Raw genomic sequence first — 19061 nt, forward strand, 5'->3', positions numbered from 1 at the left:
GTGTCTGCTCTTTGATTCTTGCCTATTGGAAAAACTCCATCTGTTTTGTATGTTTATAAAATCCAGACTCAAATAACAAATAGGCAGGCAGGATGTGGCCGGATTAGAGAGAAGGACACTTTGGGGAACTCAGAATGGAGCCTTGTGGAAGGAAGTCGAGTTTTCACTGGGAAAAGTAGTGATCATAGAGAAATTGGAAATGAACAAGAAAATTGCTGGTTTCAAAACACATTGACTCCTTTAATCCTTTTATCCCAGAAACATTTACAAAGAATTTAGTATGTGCAAGGCCTACAGGATATGATGAATCATCAGACGTGGTGGGCTAGGCTTCAATCTGCAAATCTACTAGGACCTCATTCTTTTATCCAATTAAGCAATACACAGTAAGCAGTTAACATATTTTTGACACTATTAGTACTGGGGCTACACAGTTAAGTAAACAATCTCTGGCTCTGGGCATCGTTATTAAGAAGCTCACAGTCCAGGAGAGGAGACCAGACATTGAATGATGTAATGGGGCCAAAACTGAGGCCAGTGGGAGATCCAATGTGGGCGCGCAGAAGGAATGATGAGCTCTGCCTGAGTGGTGACTGGCATCAAAGAGGCTGAGCTTCGGTGAAGGTTTTCAAGATGCCTGGGAGTTTTCCAGTCAGACAAGCCAGGCCAGGATATTCTAGGCAGAAGAGAAATAGGGTGTGCAGAGGTACCCAGGTGTAAGAAGGCATAGTGTATTCTGGGAGACAGGTCAGCAATTCAAAACAGGGGATGCTTGGGGTAGCAGGGAAAGGGGTGGTACTGTCACCCTCATAAAGTTAGGGTACTGGGTGAGCAGCCAAAGTTATATGTGGATTTTCAACTGCACAGGGCTGTTTGCCCCTAATCCTCTCATTGTTCAAGGGTAAACTGTATATAATAAATATATATATTCAATATCGACCTCTATATATCACTCTATATAACCTATTATATATATAAAACCCGTTATATGCTATGTATACATATTTAAAATCCATTATACATATATATACATGTATATGAAGTCAACGATCGAGTTCCTGCCATGTGTCAGGCATTGGCTCTCAGTATTTGGAACCAAGCAGATAAAGTCCTTGCTCCGTAGATCTTGTATTCTAGTGCAAGGAAACGACAAGTAGTGAACAATACATACACTACGAGTCAGGTGGCAATGAGCACTATATGGAAAATGAAGGGAGGTAAGAGAGCAGAGAGAGATGGGAGACATAGGAGATAGTACTCTTTTACTTAGGGTCCTCAATGAAGGCCTCCCTAAGAAGGTCGCGGCCTTTTAGCAGGTAGAAATCTTCAGGCGGAGGGCCTGGCAGATGCAAAGGCCCTGAAGTGGAGACATATCGGAAGCGCAGTAAGAGGGCAGGAAGTGGGCCAAAGGTAAAGAGATAGCTAGGATCCAGGTCTCGGGAAGGAATTTGGGTTTTACTTTGATTGACTTGGAAAACCAAGTCGTCCGTGCTCGAAAAGATACCGAACTTAGAGTGGGAAGTCACTATTTCGTTCTTTACTTACTTATTTTACCATCTTCAATGTGTATGAAGTTTCATACCTGTTCTAATTCACACCCTACTAGGCACTGTGGAAGGTAAAAACCAAACACACACTATTTTCAAGGAACTTTCAGTCTAGCTTGGGAGAAAACTCCTATTCTAGGAAACACTTCAGCCACACGGTGAAGAGCATGTGCTTTATATTTTCCTGTTTCTCCCCCAGACCCACGTTTCCACCCCACTCTCTGCCGTAGGAGGCTGTATAGGAGGCATGCATGGGCTCCCTTGACCATAAGCTTCTAGCTGGGTTTAACCAGTGGAAGGTCCTGGCAAGAGCCCCGAGGGCTTGAGGAGAATGAAGTCCGGCTGCTTATCTCCCTGGCTCTCCACAGGTTGGCTAGGACCTTTGACTAAAGCCCTCAGCTCATGTCAGGCAGCCCTTTCCTACAGCTAGAGCTACTCCCTTGGAGTTCTGGACACTGTTCGGTCCCCTCACCCCTCTAAGCCCAGAGGCGGTCAGGGTTTCTTGCTGGGGCTAGCTCTAGCGGCTTGATTTTCCCTTGCTGACTTCCCTTTGCCCTACGCATACTCATGTACACAGTCCTTTAATTGAACTCTTTGTACCACGTTTTCTTTCTGCCAGTTCCTTGCTGATACAGAGGGCAATATATCTAAGTCCCATCTAGTATAGGTTATGGAATCTAAATGCCATATAACTCTAGCGGGCCAGGAGAATCTGTGCTTGTTGGAGGAATCAGAGAGTAGGATTCCTGGTGAAGGCAGAATTTGATCTGGGCCTCAAAAAATAAGCAGACTTCTCTTAAGCAGAAGAAAAAGCTCTCCAGGCCAAGGGCACTGTGCAAGCGAAGGCAGAGAAGTGGGAATGAGCTCTGCAGAAGAGCAGCAGTCCCTGGAATCGAGAGGGGGGCTGAGGAGGACCAAGGAGCGGCATGGTGAGGAATGGAGTGGGGTGCATCTGGGTCATTGATTGCAGTGAAAGCCAGAGAGAGGAGTTTCCACTTGGTGTGGATAGAAACGAAGGCCACTAGAGATTTCTGAGCCGTGAGTTGACCTGAGGAAAGTGCTTAGCAAGGAATGTGATCAATTTGGCTGCCCGTGTGTTAAAAAGATGAGTAGGGAGGGAGTAGAGACAGAAAAGACCAGTTTGGAAGTGGCTTCCAGAAGTAGCTGAGGGTGGTGGCACAGGGAGGCAGGGCAGATACTGATTATTTGGATGCTTTCTCTAGAGCCCAAGAGAGGGGCCTTTGAAGTAAGGAGAGGCCAGGAGTAATGGAAGCACCAGACGTTTTCCTTTCTACCTTTGGGTCTCAGAAGCATACAGAATTCCTAAAGCTGCTTATCAAGGCATTTTGCAATAAAGCTTATTAAAATGATCAGCTAAAGTGAGACATAATTATGAGATAACAAGACAGGGAAACATGGACTCCAGAAAGATTCCCCTATCACACCTCTTCCCAGTGGCCCATAGACAGGATTTATCAATCACGCAGGGAGGATGAGTTCTCATAAATGAGGAACAAACAGTGTGTTCCAGAGCCCAGTTGTATTGGCCAGTGTCTCATCTATCGTGAGGATTGATGCACTGACTTCTGACTGATGTTGGCTGTTTAAACTCAGACTAAGGGGTACATGTCATTCAAAGAAAATACAAAAATCGGAAGACACCCCCCCTCTTCCCTTCATTATCTTGGAGGTATTATAAAGAGATGGAGAGGAGACACACCAACAGGATCTAGAATGATCCATGCCCCAGTTCACAAGGCAGCCTTGGGCATTGAGGTCAGCCCTACATCAGGCAGGTATGGGCCACTCCTGCATCTTTGGACCCTCTGGCTCCAGGCCTCCCTAGGCCAAGTCTGGGGATACAACTCTTGGCCCTCCTTGGATAGAGGTCTGCTACGGGGCAAGTTCAGAAGAGTCTGGTTCAGAATAGTCCTGATCATCAGAGAAACCCAAAGATGCAGAACTGACTCCAGTTCTGAGGGCTTCTAAGACCTCAGTTAGATGGAAAGAATGCAGCACAGGGTCTAAGGCTAGGGACCTACCCGAAGAGTAATAGTGCCTTTGGTAATGCCCTAGCTGCCTGAGTACCCTCAAGATAATAGCTAATAGTTATATAAGACACTTTTATGACCAAGTAGTATGCCAAGAACTTTACCTGTGTGAACTGATATAACTTTCACACCAATCTGCGTGGTAGGTACTATTATTAGTTCCATTTTAGAGATGAGGAAACTGAGGCACAAAATGGTTAACTAACTTGCCCAAGGTCACACGGCTAAGAAATGACAAGGCAAGTATTCTGCCTATAGACTCCGCGTGGTTCCTGCTTTCAGGGCCAAATAGAGATTTCACCTTTGCCTCAATCTCATTAACATTTCATGTTACAAAACAAGCCCTCAATAACATTTCATGTCACAAAATAAAGTTTTCAGAGAAGTCTTTCATGTTTATATGGTCATGCAGCTGTGGTCGTTCTCGGTAACCCACCACCCAAGGCAAACATACTTCTCAGATGGGAACAGCGAGGCAGGGAGAACAAAATGGCGCACCCAGAGCCACAGGTAGGGGTGGAGGAGGCCTTAGGGTCAAAAGCCAGGTTTGTTGACTGCTAACAGTTTCTTCTATTTTTTTCCAAACCAAATGATTACAGAATTGCCTTAATTTCAGAGACAAAGGGATGGATAATCCCTGAAAGCACTTGCCAAAAAATGGTCAAGTTTTGATGGCTTTAGGACTTTGGGGGCAAATTCCTATTTTGACATTCCCAAGAACGATTTGAGTCTGGTCTTTATTAAAAACCAGTTTAAAGAATTCACTTTACCGGATTCAAAAAAGTCCAGACACGAGTTAGGATAATTTCGTGTTTATCCTATTGTAGCAAATCTGCCCTTTGCCTCAAGCTGACGGAAAAGTCAAGGAGTCTAGGGTAGTAGAAGTGGGTGCCCTCCACCAATCTGGCCATTCCATCTAGACCACCCTAGATCCTTGGGGAATTGCTTTTCATTAAATTATACATTTATTCATAGTCACACTTTCATTCAGGTTAAATGAGTTGATAATGCACTTACTCATTAAGATAGTATAAACAATCACTGGAAAATCTAAGCCCCAAACTCACTTTTTTTTTTGTTTTCAATTAGCTTGGCAAAAGTAAGAGAAATTGTTTTTGGTGATCGAATAATTTGAGTAATTGAGTAAAAGGGCTACTTAGCCCTTTTAACACTTTTATATTCCAAAATAGCTTTGACTGAAGGAAAGCTATTATAGCTTGTCAGTTATTTCTCATAGACTGGTTTCGGACAAGCCCACTGTTTACACAGCAGTGTTCTCTCCTGAAGGTTTTGAAATACAGAAAATTGGCTGTAAGCAAAGGCGTGGCATTTAGCACACGTGCAGGTGAATGGCCCTTGATCGGCATCTCCAACTGGCACAAAAATTTTAAATGACCCAAGAAGTACTCTCCACTACTAGTGGACAGATAATATCAATATACAAAGAAGAGTAAGAAGGAGGGCGCCTGGGTGGCTCAGTTGGTTAAGCGACTGCCTTCGGCTCAGGTCATGATCCTGGAGTCCCGGGATCGAGTCCCACATCGGGCTCCCTGCTCAGCAGGGAGTCTGCTTCTCCCTCTGACTCTCCTCCCTTTCATGCTCTCTGTCTCTCATTCTCTCTCTCTCAAATAAATAAATAAAATCTTTAAAAAAAAAACGAAGAGTAAGAAGGAGTGTGTCAATGGGTCGGTAAAAAGAGGATTGCTTTTTGGAGAGAGGAAAAATATTTTTCTCAGGACAAGGAAGGGACCAAAAAAAAAAGTAAAGCAGCTGGGTAGGCTCTAGACAGCACGCTTTTGTCGAACAGCAGAAGAGAAATAAACTGTAGCACAGGTACTGGGAAGAATGAAGAGGAAGAAAATGGGTGTGGGGAGACAGCAAGAGTCAGAGAGGAGAAGCCGGAGACACTATACAGAAATTTTTATTTATTTGTATTTTATTATTTTTTAAAGATTTTATTTATGTATTTGACAGAAAGAAAAAGAGAGAGAGAACACAAACAGAGGGAACAGCAAGCAGAGGGAGAGGGAGAAGCTTCCCACCAATCAGGGAGCCCGATGCGGGGCTCGATCCCAGGACCCTAGGACCATGACATGAGCTGAAGGCAGACGCCTAACTGTGCCACCCAGGCACCCCAAGACTATATAGAAAGTTTTATAAGGAAGACGGGGACACGCTGAAATGTTTGAGGTGAGGCTAAGCATGACCTAAAGGGGAGAAAACAAGACGTGGAAGTAGGACCCGAACGCTCGCATCCAACGATGTTCTCATGCTACGCGCGCCTCACCTACTAAGTGACCTGACTGCTTCTGGTCTCTTTCCACCTAGAGCCCTGTGTGTTCTCTCGCGTGCTGGAGTTGTTCCATTCCAGTCGTCTACTTTCCCCTCTCTCATGCTAGTGTTCTATTATCTTTTTCTCTCGGCCTAATCCACAGTGAGTGAGGAACCCGACAAACGTTTCTTACAATGCATACTTAAGAGGAAAGAATTTCTCGGCTGCTTTGTCCTTGAGCTACCTGTCAAGCTCTATGCTGTGTTGCCTGCACCGTGTCCTTGAAGCCTCACCCAAAGCAATGAGGCTGGTGTGTTATTCTCTGACTTTAAAGAAGAGTAAATGGAGGGTGTGAATGGTTAAGAGACTTGTTAGAAATGGGCAGTCAATGGATTGGGATTCAGGGAAATCTGATGCCAAAGCGCACTCTTACCAGCCCAGAACGACCTGCAGATTGCTCTGAGCCATGGAGAATGCCCGTACAGTTCCGTCCCACCGAACAGTGGCGTCCTCTGCTTCTATAGTGGTACTTCTGCATTCCCCTTAATGGCTGGCTAGTGGAAAGGAAGAGGAATCTCCTCTACAGAAGTCCCGACATCAGCATGCTCAACCCAAGCAAAATCAAGGGTCTCTTCCTCTTTTGCTGGACTGTTTCCATGGTGCTGTTTCCCAGCTCAGCCCTTATGTTGCCTTTCCTTAATGTGCCTACCTCTGTTGAACAGAATTGCTTCCTTTAACTACTGAGCTATTAAGACAGCATCTGGGGGGAAAAAAAAAAGAAACCAGATCCAGGGAATTTATGCAAAGAAATGATCTTTCAAGGATGCGAACCAGTACAGAATTACACGTTCTTGATGTGATTCAGCCAAGTACCATCATATTTGTGAAGGGGAATGTTGACTAATAATCTAACTTGGTAGAGAAAGATTATCCAACACCAAGAAATTACTGCCTATTTCAGATCTTTGAAACAAACACAAAAGTGTCTGTAACATGGTATTTGGTGAGATTTTCCTCCTTGAGAAATGAAAAATCAACATAATCTTTTGCTGAAAGCGTTCCTTTATCTAAAGCTGTTGTGTGTTGTGAGCACAGCCAAATCTCATTAAATGACTAAATATCCATAACCCACAGCTGTTTAACAAGAATAAAATAATACGATGACCCTCTAAAAAGAATTTAATATTCTCTAACTTGATAAGGCAACGGAAAAGAGAACGACACCTCTCCCCACCCTTCTTTTAATAAAAGGAGTTTCACACGGGGCTAATTGGTAACGAAAGTTGTCTAAAGTGACTGTTTGTGAAGAGTAAATCCGGGGGAACACTAATATCCTGAAATCTGACAAGGTCTTACAAAGTACCAAAGAAATCACTGAGCAGACACATGGCTAGCTGACATTTGCACCAGGGCCCAGAGCAGACCGACAACTTCCTTATTTATGAGAAGGGACCCATTTTTCGACACCAGCTTCCGACCTCAGGCTTACCCCTCCCAACCCTATGTCAGCAAATCTCTTTGAAGTTTGCAGAGAAGGATCGGAGGAATATTCCGGTGAGTGACCAAGTTACGCTGGTCTGTCAGCTGCCCCTCAAACCAAGCTCTTCCAGCCTTGTTCTTTCCTCCCTGGCATTCCACACATCTTTCCCCTTGTCCTTAAAAGTTTTCCTGAAAGGATTTGGGATTATCTATAAAATGGGAGTGTGGGTGAAGTTAACTAAAAGGGTCACTCTTCTCTCTAAATTCTAAGTCACTTTTTCTTTTCATCTCAAGCCATAGATGATTTTGTCTTAATCCCCTAACAAAAACCTGAGGACACTTTGATTTGTCACTCGTGGGACCATGTGAGAAGTGATTTGAAGACGCTAGCTTCACTCTTGCTCTCCTGGGATTTGCATGAGGCAGAAGTTACTGATACACTCACACCTCCAGATCTTCCTCCTTCCAGACTTCTGGAGCTCTGCCATTACTTTATGGTCTTGCTTCCTCAGCTCGCTGCCCCTCTTTGGGGGGCAAGAGGGAAAAAGTCACTCTCCCATCTAAGGTGTTAGCTGGTAAGAGTTTTAAGATATTACCCCACTCTGGGGATATCTGCTTCTCTCAATTATTTTAGATAAATAAATAAATACATACATACATACGTAAATAAATACCTTCCCCTGTCCCCCAAATCTATTTGTATGAGTAGAAATGAAACCACTATAAGTAAGGCAAGAGTCTCTTAGGAAAGTTCCCAGGAAGACAGAACTCTCCCCAGACCCCTGCTCCAACCACAGGACCTGATCAAGGGTCCAGCAGCCTGCCTAGACTACCCTAGCTTAGAGGCTATCACAGGAGCCGAACGAATAGAGTTCAAGCATCCCCTAAATCTATTCAATCATCCAGTATTCTTGCTTTTCAATGAAGATTTCTATGTAGAATGATGGAGAAAAATGACTTACTAAGAGAAACTATGAAGACTAGCCTTAATCGTAATGGAAATCTCTCCTTCCACTTGTTCGTTCCAGCCAGAGCTCGTTCTTTCCCATAAGCCTATATAATTTCTGGAGCTGAAAAAAAAAAAATTTCTGGAGCCGAACACCCTTAAAAAAAATTCCAGGAGAATCTCGTAAAATGTCAACCTATTTTGGAAGCAGCAGAGCATGACTCTGCCTCATTCAACATCATACTTAGGCAACTTTATCATATGTAGATAACTTTAATTTGAGAAGATTTATGCAAAAATAGTAACAAAAGGCAATAACTTTCATTTTTAAAAGTTCTGAAAAGGGCAGGGCTTATTGAACACGATTACATTGTTTTCACACTTCTGTATTTGAATGCTAGGACTTCATATTGAAACAGAAACTTCAGGTCATATTAAAAAGGTGGTTTCTCCTGTGTAGGAGAAATAATTGCTGTAACTATGTTGGAATTTAGTGGCTTGATTTAGTCGATAATTAAAACTATTGGTATATAAATGGCAATGCTAGAAGTTGCCATGTGCTCTAAAGACCCAGGGCAGCTCACAGATATGCAGATACGTTTTGTTTGGCTTACACAGTGCTTTTTGAAAATATGAACTAAATGCCAACATTTCAAAATCAGGAGATTTCATATAAACATCTCGATTTCTGGCTTTTTCTGGCAATAAGGCGCAATCTGGCTGCATGGTGCTCCCAGTCCTGCAGGGCAGTGAAGCACCCCCCCTAACCCCCCAATCTCTTTCAGAGGAAACCCATACTGCTAATCACCGCAGCCCCCACCACTTCCTGTTATCGCTCCAGGCTGGCTCTCCCCTCTGACCTTACCTGCAACAGCGATTGGGTTTTTAATCCCTACTTGGAGTTTTGTATTTCCTGAAATTTCCCCCGCTGCCTGTCGCCATTGTTCCCAATTGATCCCTATGTTGCTTCCTTGTTCACCCCTCACTTCCCGTTTCTTGGTGCCACTGCCCTGCCTGATGGAGGTCGACCACAATTTGGGTACTCATGCGGAGGCCTTTCAAACTTGTGTTGTGCAAAAATACCTCTCTGGCACAGGAAGCATGGTGCTCCCTTGTGCTTGAGAATCAAACGAATTGAGATATGGTACCAAAGAGTGTGGAGACTCTAGAAACCACTGCCTCTTCGAGACCTAACAGTTTAAACCTGCAGTGTTTGCCCTTTGGTGACCTATCGCACTGCTCCAGACAGCTCTACTTTGGGATGCTCTCTACCCCTTATAAGCACACAAGTGATATTCTGACTGCGAGCAGTTTACTTCCCCTGAAAGCAGTGTTGAGGTTCTCAGCTTCTTAAAGAAATTCATCAGCATGTTTTCTATCAAAGGGCAATTCAGATAGGTCTCAGAACTACGGAAGCACTTAGCTGTAAGGAATACATTCAGGACACAGAAGAATCAGAAAGCAAACTGCTTACTCAACGTTGCTGCTTCCAGAGCTAATACATAAGTATCTGGAACTTAACGTGTCTAATTTTGCATGGCTGATTCCATCTCTCCAAACCTGTTTATCCCAATGTGCTCCCCATCTCAGCAAATGGCAACTCCAGCCTCTCAGTTGCTTAGACCAAAAAAACCTTAGAGTCATTTTTGATTTCTCTCTTGCTCTTACACATCATAACCTGTCCATCTACATACAGATCCTGTGGTGATCCATCCCAAAATGTCCAGAATCCATACACTTCTCGCTACTGCCGCGAGTATCGGTGTAACCAAAGGTCCTTACCTCTCACCTGAATTACGGAAATAGTCTCTTACCTTGTCTCCTTTGCCCCCTTTAGTCTATCCTCAACACAATATCCAGACCGATATCTTTAAAAGGTAAGTAAGATCGTGTCACTCCTGGGCACAAAACTCCCCAAGTTTTCCATCAGCCAGCGTAAAAGCCAAATTCTTTAGAGTGGCCAAAAGCTCCTGTATGGCTCATATGCTCTCCCTTCATCTTTATGTGTCTTCACTCAGGTGGTGTTCCAGCCAGCCTTATTCACTTTGCTCTGGCCACACTGCTCCTGTTGCTCGTCCCTAAACACACCACACATGCCCTGCCTCGGGGCTTCTGTGTGTCTTGGGTCCTTGGCCTGGAATGTTCTTCCCCTCGAAGAAAAGTCCTCATCTCCTGAGGTCTTTGCTAAATGTTGCCTTCTTGGTCAGGCCTTTCCTGACCACTCTATTTAAAGCGTTCTTTGTCCCATTATGTATTTTGCTTCCTTGTTTTCCCTTAGTCACCCTCCACAACGTGTGCACTCCACAAGGTATAGTCTCTGAGGGCAGTGGACTCTTTTTTTCCGCTGCTATTTTTCAGGACCGAGAACAGTGCCTGAGACATAATCGTTCCTCAATAAGAATTTGTTGTACAAGTTAGGTAGAAATGCCATCAATTTAAACTTTTCTATTTTCAGCATTAAAGTCTACAAAGAAGAATGCATGCTTCCAATCATGAGCATGTTTGCATTATCTTTAAAAGGATAGAAGCTCAAATAAAAAGATTTACTCCTTAGATTTTCTGAACGTGACCAGCAATTCCTGGTTTTTCAAGGCTGAATTCCAACCACGTTGAATCTCCATTTCTAAATAAAGGAGAATTCACCCTTTCAAATTAAGTCATAATAGGGGTAAAGGATTCAGTTTGGATATTATGGTGCCTCTGCTGGCTACTGTCAACTGCACAGAGGATTCTGATGCATTTTAAACAAGGCCCTTTGGGGAGGCATGTTTAGGCCGTTTGGTCTGTGGGGCATGTTTCTGGGTCCGAGCTCCACTATTAAGTCATCATCATTGACTGCTACATTTGTTTGGCTAAATTAATTAAACAAGGAGGCCATTAGACTGAGGTGGCCCTAATGCCTTAGTAGCCTGTAAAAAGCCTTTGCTTTGCATACATAAGCAAACCAAATCCTTAGCCTGTAAATCCCTCAAGGTTAAGAAATCGAACCCTAAGAACAACTAACTAATCACAAACGGCTATAGCTTTGACTATATAGCCAATCAAGTAATTTCCTTGCTTTGCTTCCAGATCTTCTCTATAAAATTCTTTTCCCTAGCCCCTGTTGGTGGAGTGCTCCCAGCCATTTCCAATTTGGCACTGCCTGGTTCAAACTGATTTTTACTCAAATAAACTCTTACAATTGTTAATAATGCCTCAGTGTATCTTTTAATAGTGCTAACACCTCGATGTGGGTTAAGACATTACAGTGGTTAGGCTTGTATTATTTCAGTGCAGCATGCTTCTTCTAAACTTGAAAAACTGTAACTGCGGGAGAAAAGACAAACACAAAACGCAACAGAAAAGTCTGCTACTTTAGTAGAAACAATCACAAAACAAAACAAAATGGACACAATACTGATCGCCTTAAAGTTTCTGTCAACTGTTGATTTGTTAGGGTTAATTTAGACATGGTTGTGATCCTTGTTCGTTATATGTGCCATCAAATAAGGCAGGATAACTAAATAAATGGAACGCGATCAATTGTCCAATGTGATTATTAATTCTGGAGTTGGTATTCACCTATTTCAGGGAAGTGTTTAATGCAGACTTTTCTTCAAAGCCCTGGGTAGATAATAACAGCTAATATTGACAAAGCTCTCACATGGAACAGGCCCTGTTCCAAGGTCTTATATACATTAACTAACTACAGGGCTATGGTGCAAGGGGTTGGGGGACTGGGAAGGTTGTCCAGGAGAAAGTTTCCCTTGACTGTCGTAGAGTCCCCAGCTGGGTCAGAAACTTTAACTGACAAAGACAGACTAACAGGAGGGAAGCATCCATATTTTATTAATTTTTTACTCGTACCTGGGATCCCTCACAAGAGAATGAAGACCCAAAGAAGTGACCAGAGCTTTTATACAATTTAGGCGAAGAAACAATAAATTTGTAAAGAATTAAGACCAAGGGGTTTGGACTAGAGGTCGTAGATGAGGAAGAAGTAACTAGGAAGATAAGAGTAGGTTTAACAAGGTTTGTTTGTACAGATTTCTTGGCCCCAAATCCCTATCTCTGGTGATAACAGTATCTTCCTTTCTCTTGGTACAGCGAAGGCACCCTTTACATGGGAGTTTCACAAACTATGTCAAAGAAGGACAAGGAGGGAGAGGTCAGAGTGACCTTCCTACTTCTGCCATTCTTTAAAAAAAAAATTCTTTCAGCTTAAGATATTTAATATGCCAAGGTGCCCTATCTTGGGGTAGTATATTTTGGACCCCATCATTGTTTTTATCTATATTTTACAGATGAAGAAACTAAGACAAGAGAGGGTAAGTATCTGGCCTGAGGTCACAAATCTAGTTAGTTGCAGTGCCTGATTTGGATCCAGGTAGCCTGGTTTTAGAGTCCAGTTTCTAAACTGGAGCTATTAAAAAATGAGAATACAATAAAAAATATATTTGATTTTTATCCCCTATTTCTGGCAGAGCTTCTAAAATCCTTGGAATTTCCTGAGAGATAGGAGTGTCTTTTGTTATTCATAAGGAGAATCTTTGGAACACATGTGAGATAGCTTAGGAGGGGGCTCCTGGAGAGCCTCAAAAAGGGGCTGATCACCAGAAAGACTGTGTGATGAGAGGGTTGGAAGTTTCAGCCCCACCCACCAATATCTGGAGTGTGTGTGTGTGTGTGTGTGTGTGTGTGTGTGTGTGTGTGTGTAGGGGACGACTGGAGATTAAGCTCTTAGTCTGTGGGATCTGACATGATCTCCAGGGACACAGTGTTAGAATTAAGTTAAATTTGTAGGACACCCAGGAGGTGTCTGCTGAGAATTGGACAATGACTTACTTGATGGTATTGGAAAACATGCCGGAAATACAAAAACAGTGCTCAAATAATGAAATTATTTATAAAGTCTTTTTCAAAGATCCTAAGAAAGTTCGGGGGTAGGTATACGATACAAATCTATCTCTTGCACAATCAAAAGCACTGCTTTGAATTTGACAATCTTTGAACTCATAGATCCAGTCAAGAACAGAAAGATCTAACCTCGAGCAGCACAAACTTGTGGAAATGCCTTTCAAATCTCATGGTAAACCCCGACGCTCTGATGGGAAACCCCAGAAGTGACTAAATAGCATGCAACATCAGAAAGGTGGCATAAGGGCATAGCAAGATATTCTCCTCCAGAGACTTTTTCACTGAGGCCAGGGCCAGCACGCTCCTGACGCCATTGGACCTATGGAGAGGGAAACCCGGTGGGGAGCGTCTCCCAAGTCGGCTACGCCCATGGCAGGATATGACAGCCCACACAGGATGGCTCTCCTTCCTAGGCAGAAAAGGCCAGGAGCTTGGAAGGAGCACAGCCTTGCCTCTTCATAAATTCTAGTCACTTGTATCAAACATGCTTTCAGAATTCATATCAGCTTGCTTCTGTTGCACGTTTCTGAAGACACAAGGAAGGCTCCTGACATTGTAAGTTGTAACTGTATTTCCTTTACCTTCTCAGCCAGCTTTGTGAACATGTTTTTTAGCTTTTCATTGTAAGACCTACAGAAAATTGAATTTCTTTAATTTTTTTAATTTAATGATTCAGCAAGAAGAAAAACGAAAAGAAATAGTTAAATTTTAAGAGATTTTCGTATCTTTTCCAACAAAAACACGTTGTGATCGACTGGGAAAACACCTCTTATTCTTTTTTTTTTAAAGATTTTATTTATTTATTTGAGAGAGAGAGAGAATGAGAGATAGAAAGCACAAGAGGGAAGAGGGTCAGAGGGAGAAGCAGACTCCCCGCCGAGCAGGAAGCCCGATGTGGGACTCGATCCCGGGACTCCAGGATCATGACCTGAGCCGAAGGCAGTCGCTTAACCAGCTGAGCCACCCGGGCGCCCAAACACCTCTTATTCTAATGCTTAAGACATAGTTTATCAATACAGTTACAATTTTTTTTCCTAGACCGCTCGTTCTAATTTTCCCCACAGCACAAAGGAAGGGCATTTTGATTATGGTAAGTACTCGTTAAACACCTAACACACCTGGAGAATCGGAGGACATAATCATCTTCCTAAGATGTCAAACTGGCCATGTTAGGCTCTATTTCAATTTCCATAGCTCCCTACTGCTCTAGGAGAAAGTCCACATTTCTAAACATAGAATTTAGGGTAAGCAGGAGCAACATCATGGCACAGGGCACTGTGGACATGCTAAGCCCTTCATCTGGAGAGACTTCTGCACACACTCCCTGCACCCCTCCTCAGGCCTCTCCCTGTTTGGCTCTCAGTTTGGGCCTCTCTGTCTCTCCTGACTCCCTCCCCTTCTAGTGAGACTGGCTTGAATGTCCTCCTATATATTTATTTGTTTGTTTTGTTATATATATGTGCTGCTAGGCTGCGCTTTCATTGAAGAGAGGGATTGTATCTCATGTCCCTGGTGTCTAGCACAGTGCTGATACATAGTCTACAACTGATAAATGTTCATTTAATCAATGAATAAACAATATCATTTCTATTATCAAAAAGGTGACATAAGACTAGGCCATATACTTCTTCTAGATTCCCGGTCAAATACCATCGGTGGCACACTCTTCATGTGTATTTCCCTTTCAATGTGTTTTATATTCGTTCCACAAATATTGTTTGAATGTCTACTGTTTGCCAGGTACCGTTCTAGGTCTTTGAGATACGCCTTGGTGAACAAAACAAAGATCCTGCCCGATTGGAACTTAACATTCTAGCAAGAAGACTGTCAATAAACATTGCAAAGAAATAATGACATGTGATGTTAGGTGATAATTATTATGGGGAGAGAAGTAGAGTAGGGTAAGGAGAATCAGAAAAATGGACAGGGTATAGGTTTGTGATTTTCAATAGGGAATTAGGTGGGCCTCACCCAGAGGGTGACACTTGAGCAAGTGTTAGAAAGAGTAAGCAAGATTTCGCCCCATGGATGTCTTAGGGAAGAAGGTTCAGGCAGAGAACAAGTGATGCAAATTCTCAATCTGAGGTACAAGTTTGCTTAGCTCACTCCAGGAACAGCCCAGAGGCCAGAGTTGTTGGAGTAGAATGAATGAAGGGGACGGGGGAGATGAAGTGCGGAGAAGATGGCAGAGGTAGGCTTGTTGGGGGAAGGGGTGTAGGGCCTAAGTTCCGCTCCAAGTGAAATGGTGGAGAGCCAGTGCAGGATTCCAGCAGAGGAGTGACATGATCTGGCTTACATTTTGAATATATGAGCCCTATTTGGGGAAGAAGCTCTATTTTAGTAAACTCGAAAATGGTCTTTCTTCATTGATCGTTTCTTCTTTCATGTTCCCTGAACATTTTCTTGGCAGTCAATTCTGTGCCAGAGGTAGAGTTTCATCCTATATGAATGAGTCTTATCCAGTCTTTCTCAGCCAAGTTATCTTGGCACACAGGAACATCGTGACCTGTGGCTAGGATTTTCCCAACATTCGTAGCCAAGTTGAGTTTTAGGACACTGTCTTGAGATAGAAAATAAAAAAGTACAATTTTAATTCTGATTTTAACATATTATTTCAAAATAAGTTGTGGTAAGAGTCCTTATAATAAGGGGCACAAGATTCATGATGTGGTACAAGAATTTATAATTACAGCTACTAATTATCCTGCAAAATGTGACACGATCATTGAATCAAGGTGCTATGTGGACCTTTGAATCAACACTGTCAGAGAAGTAATCAATTCTGGATTTTTGTCAGTTTCTACCATATCAAAAGAGAATGTATACATTTATTGGAATTGGTCCTAGAAATGTTCTGACATCTGCCAATAGGCAAACCCACATAAAGGCTATTTAAAAAATAAACTAGAGAAAATATTTTACATAAAAAGACTATAAATGACTAATGAATCTGACCAAAAAAATGTTTAACTGCACCAGTAACCAAAGAAATGCAAAGCAATAATGAGGAACTTAGAATGAATTTCAAAGAGAAGAGGAAAAGGAGAAAGAGAGTATTAGAATACTTGGGTGGGGATATAGGAATCAGTGAAGCATACTCTTGAAGTGCTTGGGAGTGAGAATAGAGACATTCTCACACTGCTGATGAACAGAAAGTGATACTGTGGATTTTAAATCTGGAAGAAAGATCACATTATTTGGTTTTGTGCTTTTCCTCCTGGGAAAGTTTGTTTAGGAAGTGATGCAAAAAACAACAACAACAACAACAAAAAAGCTTAATTGCAGCACTATTTTAGATAATAATTATATACTTTCCAATAAAAAGAGGGTTAAATAAAATATTTTGAAATCATATTAAGAAATACTATATGATTTTAAATATTTTATGAAAAAATTAATGATATGGGAAGATACCTCTGGTATAATGATAAGTTTGATGCAAAATGAAACAAGGTTCAGACACATGGTCTCAGCATATACAAATATGTGATAGAACTAGAAACTGGAAATACCCTAAATTATTAACAGTGGTTATCTTTGAATGGTGATGTCACAGGGGGTTTTATTTTTCCTTATATTTTCGTACACAGAATTAATAATACATAAATTATTGGTGCAAACCACATTTACCAAACTACGAACTAAAATGGCTTTATAGAGATCCTCAAGGTGGTCGAAGACTTAAAAGTGCTGTTATTAAGGAATAGATACACAGGATAAATATTTCATGTAAAAATCAACAAGGAAGAGGAATGTTCGTGCAAGAATCTGATCTCTCAATACCTAGAAGTGTCCTTAGCAGGGAGTGTGGAGGAGAAGTCATGGTAATTTGCAACTCTTGATGAATCTGTTCAAAATCTTCCATACAGACATTAGAAATTGAAGAACATCATTGTTTTCCAGTTTGACACTCACTTTTTTTTTTTTAGGATTTTATTTATTTATTTGACAGATTAGAGACACAGCGAAAGAGGGAACACAAGCAGGGGGAGCGGGAGAGGGAGAAGCAGGCTTCCCGGTGAGCAGGGAGCCTGGTGCGGGGCTCGATCCCAGGACCCTGGGATCATGACCTGAGCCGAAGGCAGACGCTTAACGACTGAGCCACCCAGGAGCCCCGACACTCTTAACGGCAATTTTTTTCAATGATATTCTACCTTAATGTCAGGCTTGATACAAATAAAGAAACAGCACCCTCTCTTTTTTCTGAAGAAGCGTTTGTAGTCTTTCAAAGACAAGCTGTTTAATTTTGTTACTAGTAAAGATTTGTATTGATTCTTTTAAGAACATGTGCTTTTTTTTCCCAATTAAGTCTTTGATCTAGAAACTTTGGAAAACCAGCATTTTACAGCTTCATTTCATTGTGAGGCAGTTGTGTTCAATGAGTTCCAAGTATCCCCAAGAGGTCTTCCTTCTCTTGGTAGTTCTCATTCCTCAGTTTGCATATTCTCTACACCTTGGTGGGCCAAATTGTCCCAAGTCTCCCTCAAAAGCAAGCTGAGTCCATGCGCATTCAAATAGCTGTTTGGAGAGTGTATTTTCCCTCCAGATTCAAAGCCTGGTGATTATAATGGTGCGGATTCTGAAGAGTCTCCAGAAACAAAGCCGCGTTAACACTTGCAGGACTTTATATGTTTAATTCACTGGAAAGGCAATTTCCCAGAAGCATTCACCTAGTTCACCCAGGTGAGCAATTTCTGCCTGCGAAGATTGTTTCTCATCCTGCTTCATCCTTTGGTGCTTTTATGTATTTTCTTGAAACCCTTCCTCTCCCAGCAGCTGGAACACTTGAAGCAAATTTGCTATTCTGTTGCCCTGTCTTCAGTTTGGTTGGGTGGGACATTAGATTTTCTTAGCAATCATTCAAGCCATGAAGACCATGGGAGGAACCCAAAGCCAACTCCGGCGAGACACTGCATTTCAGAGCACTCCCGCATCAAGAAGAGACATAATGCTATGCTCAACAGTAGTCGGGCAGGCAAGGCAGGAGCACTATTTTTCTGTTAAATTAAATTCCTTACTTAGCCTGGAAATCACTTACCTTTCTAGATTTCTTTTAAGAGAGTCAGTCCATAATGAACTTAGCAGAATAGGAGCCAGCGTCTCCACGAGTGAGTTGGGAAGCAGATCCTCTGTGAAGCCTCAGATGAGCGCAGCCCAAGCTCACACCCACAGGGACTGCAGCTGCTTAGTGACATACTTGCATTCTAAACTGCCTTTTAGAATTGCAAGGTCTAGACTCAAGGAGGCGACTTCATGTCACTGTGGCCACCTTGACCTCCCATGGAGAACAACTATTCCAGAAAAACTTACTTCTCCATTTAGCCACAGGGAAGATGCAGAGGAGACTGGAGCTCTAAACCTCAAAGCTCAGGACTGGAGGAGCTAGCCTCTGTAGTGCTGGTAAATTTCATAGGGCAAATTTCCAGTTGGGTGCCCTGTGCTAGGAAAGTATCTACTGTCTGGATAATCTTGCTGCCGTCTCTTTGGGTTCTCTCCTCTGCTTTTGTCCATGTTTTATTTGGTGAGGAATCAAGAGACGCAGTGTAATTGAGTTATTCAGTCTACCGAAATGAATGGGTTTGATTTTTAGTTACAGATGTTCTGCTTGTGTTTACCTGATGTTCCCTCCAGCTAATCTGGAGATACGGTCATTTTCATATTGTTTATATATAAGTGCCACACACACTTGAGAGATCTGAATACCAAGAATGAATGTGTTTTTTTAACCTTTGTTTGGCAGTTTTTTAGAAATCTGACAGAGCTGCATAAGGAAACATAATGGTGTGTCTGAGATAAAGAAGATGTGTAGGGCCTTGAGCCAAGTTGTGAGAGAGGCCAAGGGTTTCTTCTGCGGATCAACAACCCGCTTC

At 42.4% G+C, this 19061-nt stretch overlaps 1 long non-coding RNA gene across 1 annotated transcript; it reads right to left on the reverse strand.

The window, feature by feature from the left end:
• Positions 1–223: 223 nt before the first annotated feature.
• Positions 224–18299, reverse strand: LOC141374169 (uncharacterized). Its single transcript, XR_012380821.1, has 2 exons — positions 18230–18299; positions 224–676 (listed from the first exon to the last, which is right to left on the reverse strand). It is a non-coding gene; the product is annotated as an uncharacterized lncRNA (long non-coding RNA).
• Between the last annotated feature and the right edge of the window lie 762 nt (positions 18300–19061).

Source organism: Callorhinus ursinus, unplaced genomic scaffold (assembly GCF_003265705.2).
Source record: "Callorhinus ursinus isolate GAN/ISIS: 27379988/994484 unplaced genomic scaffold, GSC_fseal_2.0 scaffold14, whole genome shotgun sequence".
NCBI classification, from domain to species: Eukaryota; Metazoa; Chordata; class Mammalia; order Carnivora; family Otariidae; genus Callorhinus; species Callorhinus ursinus.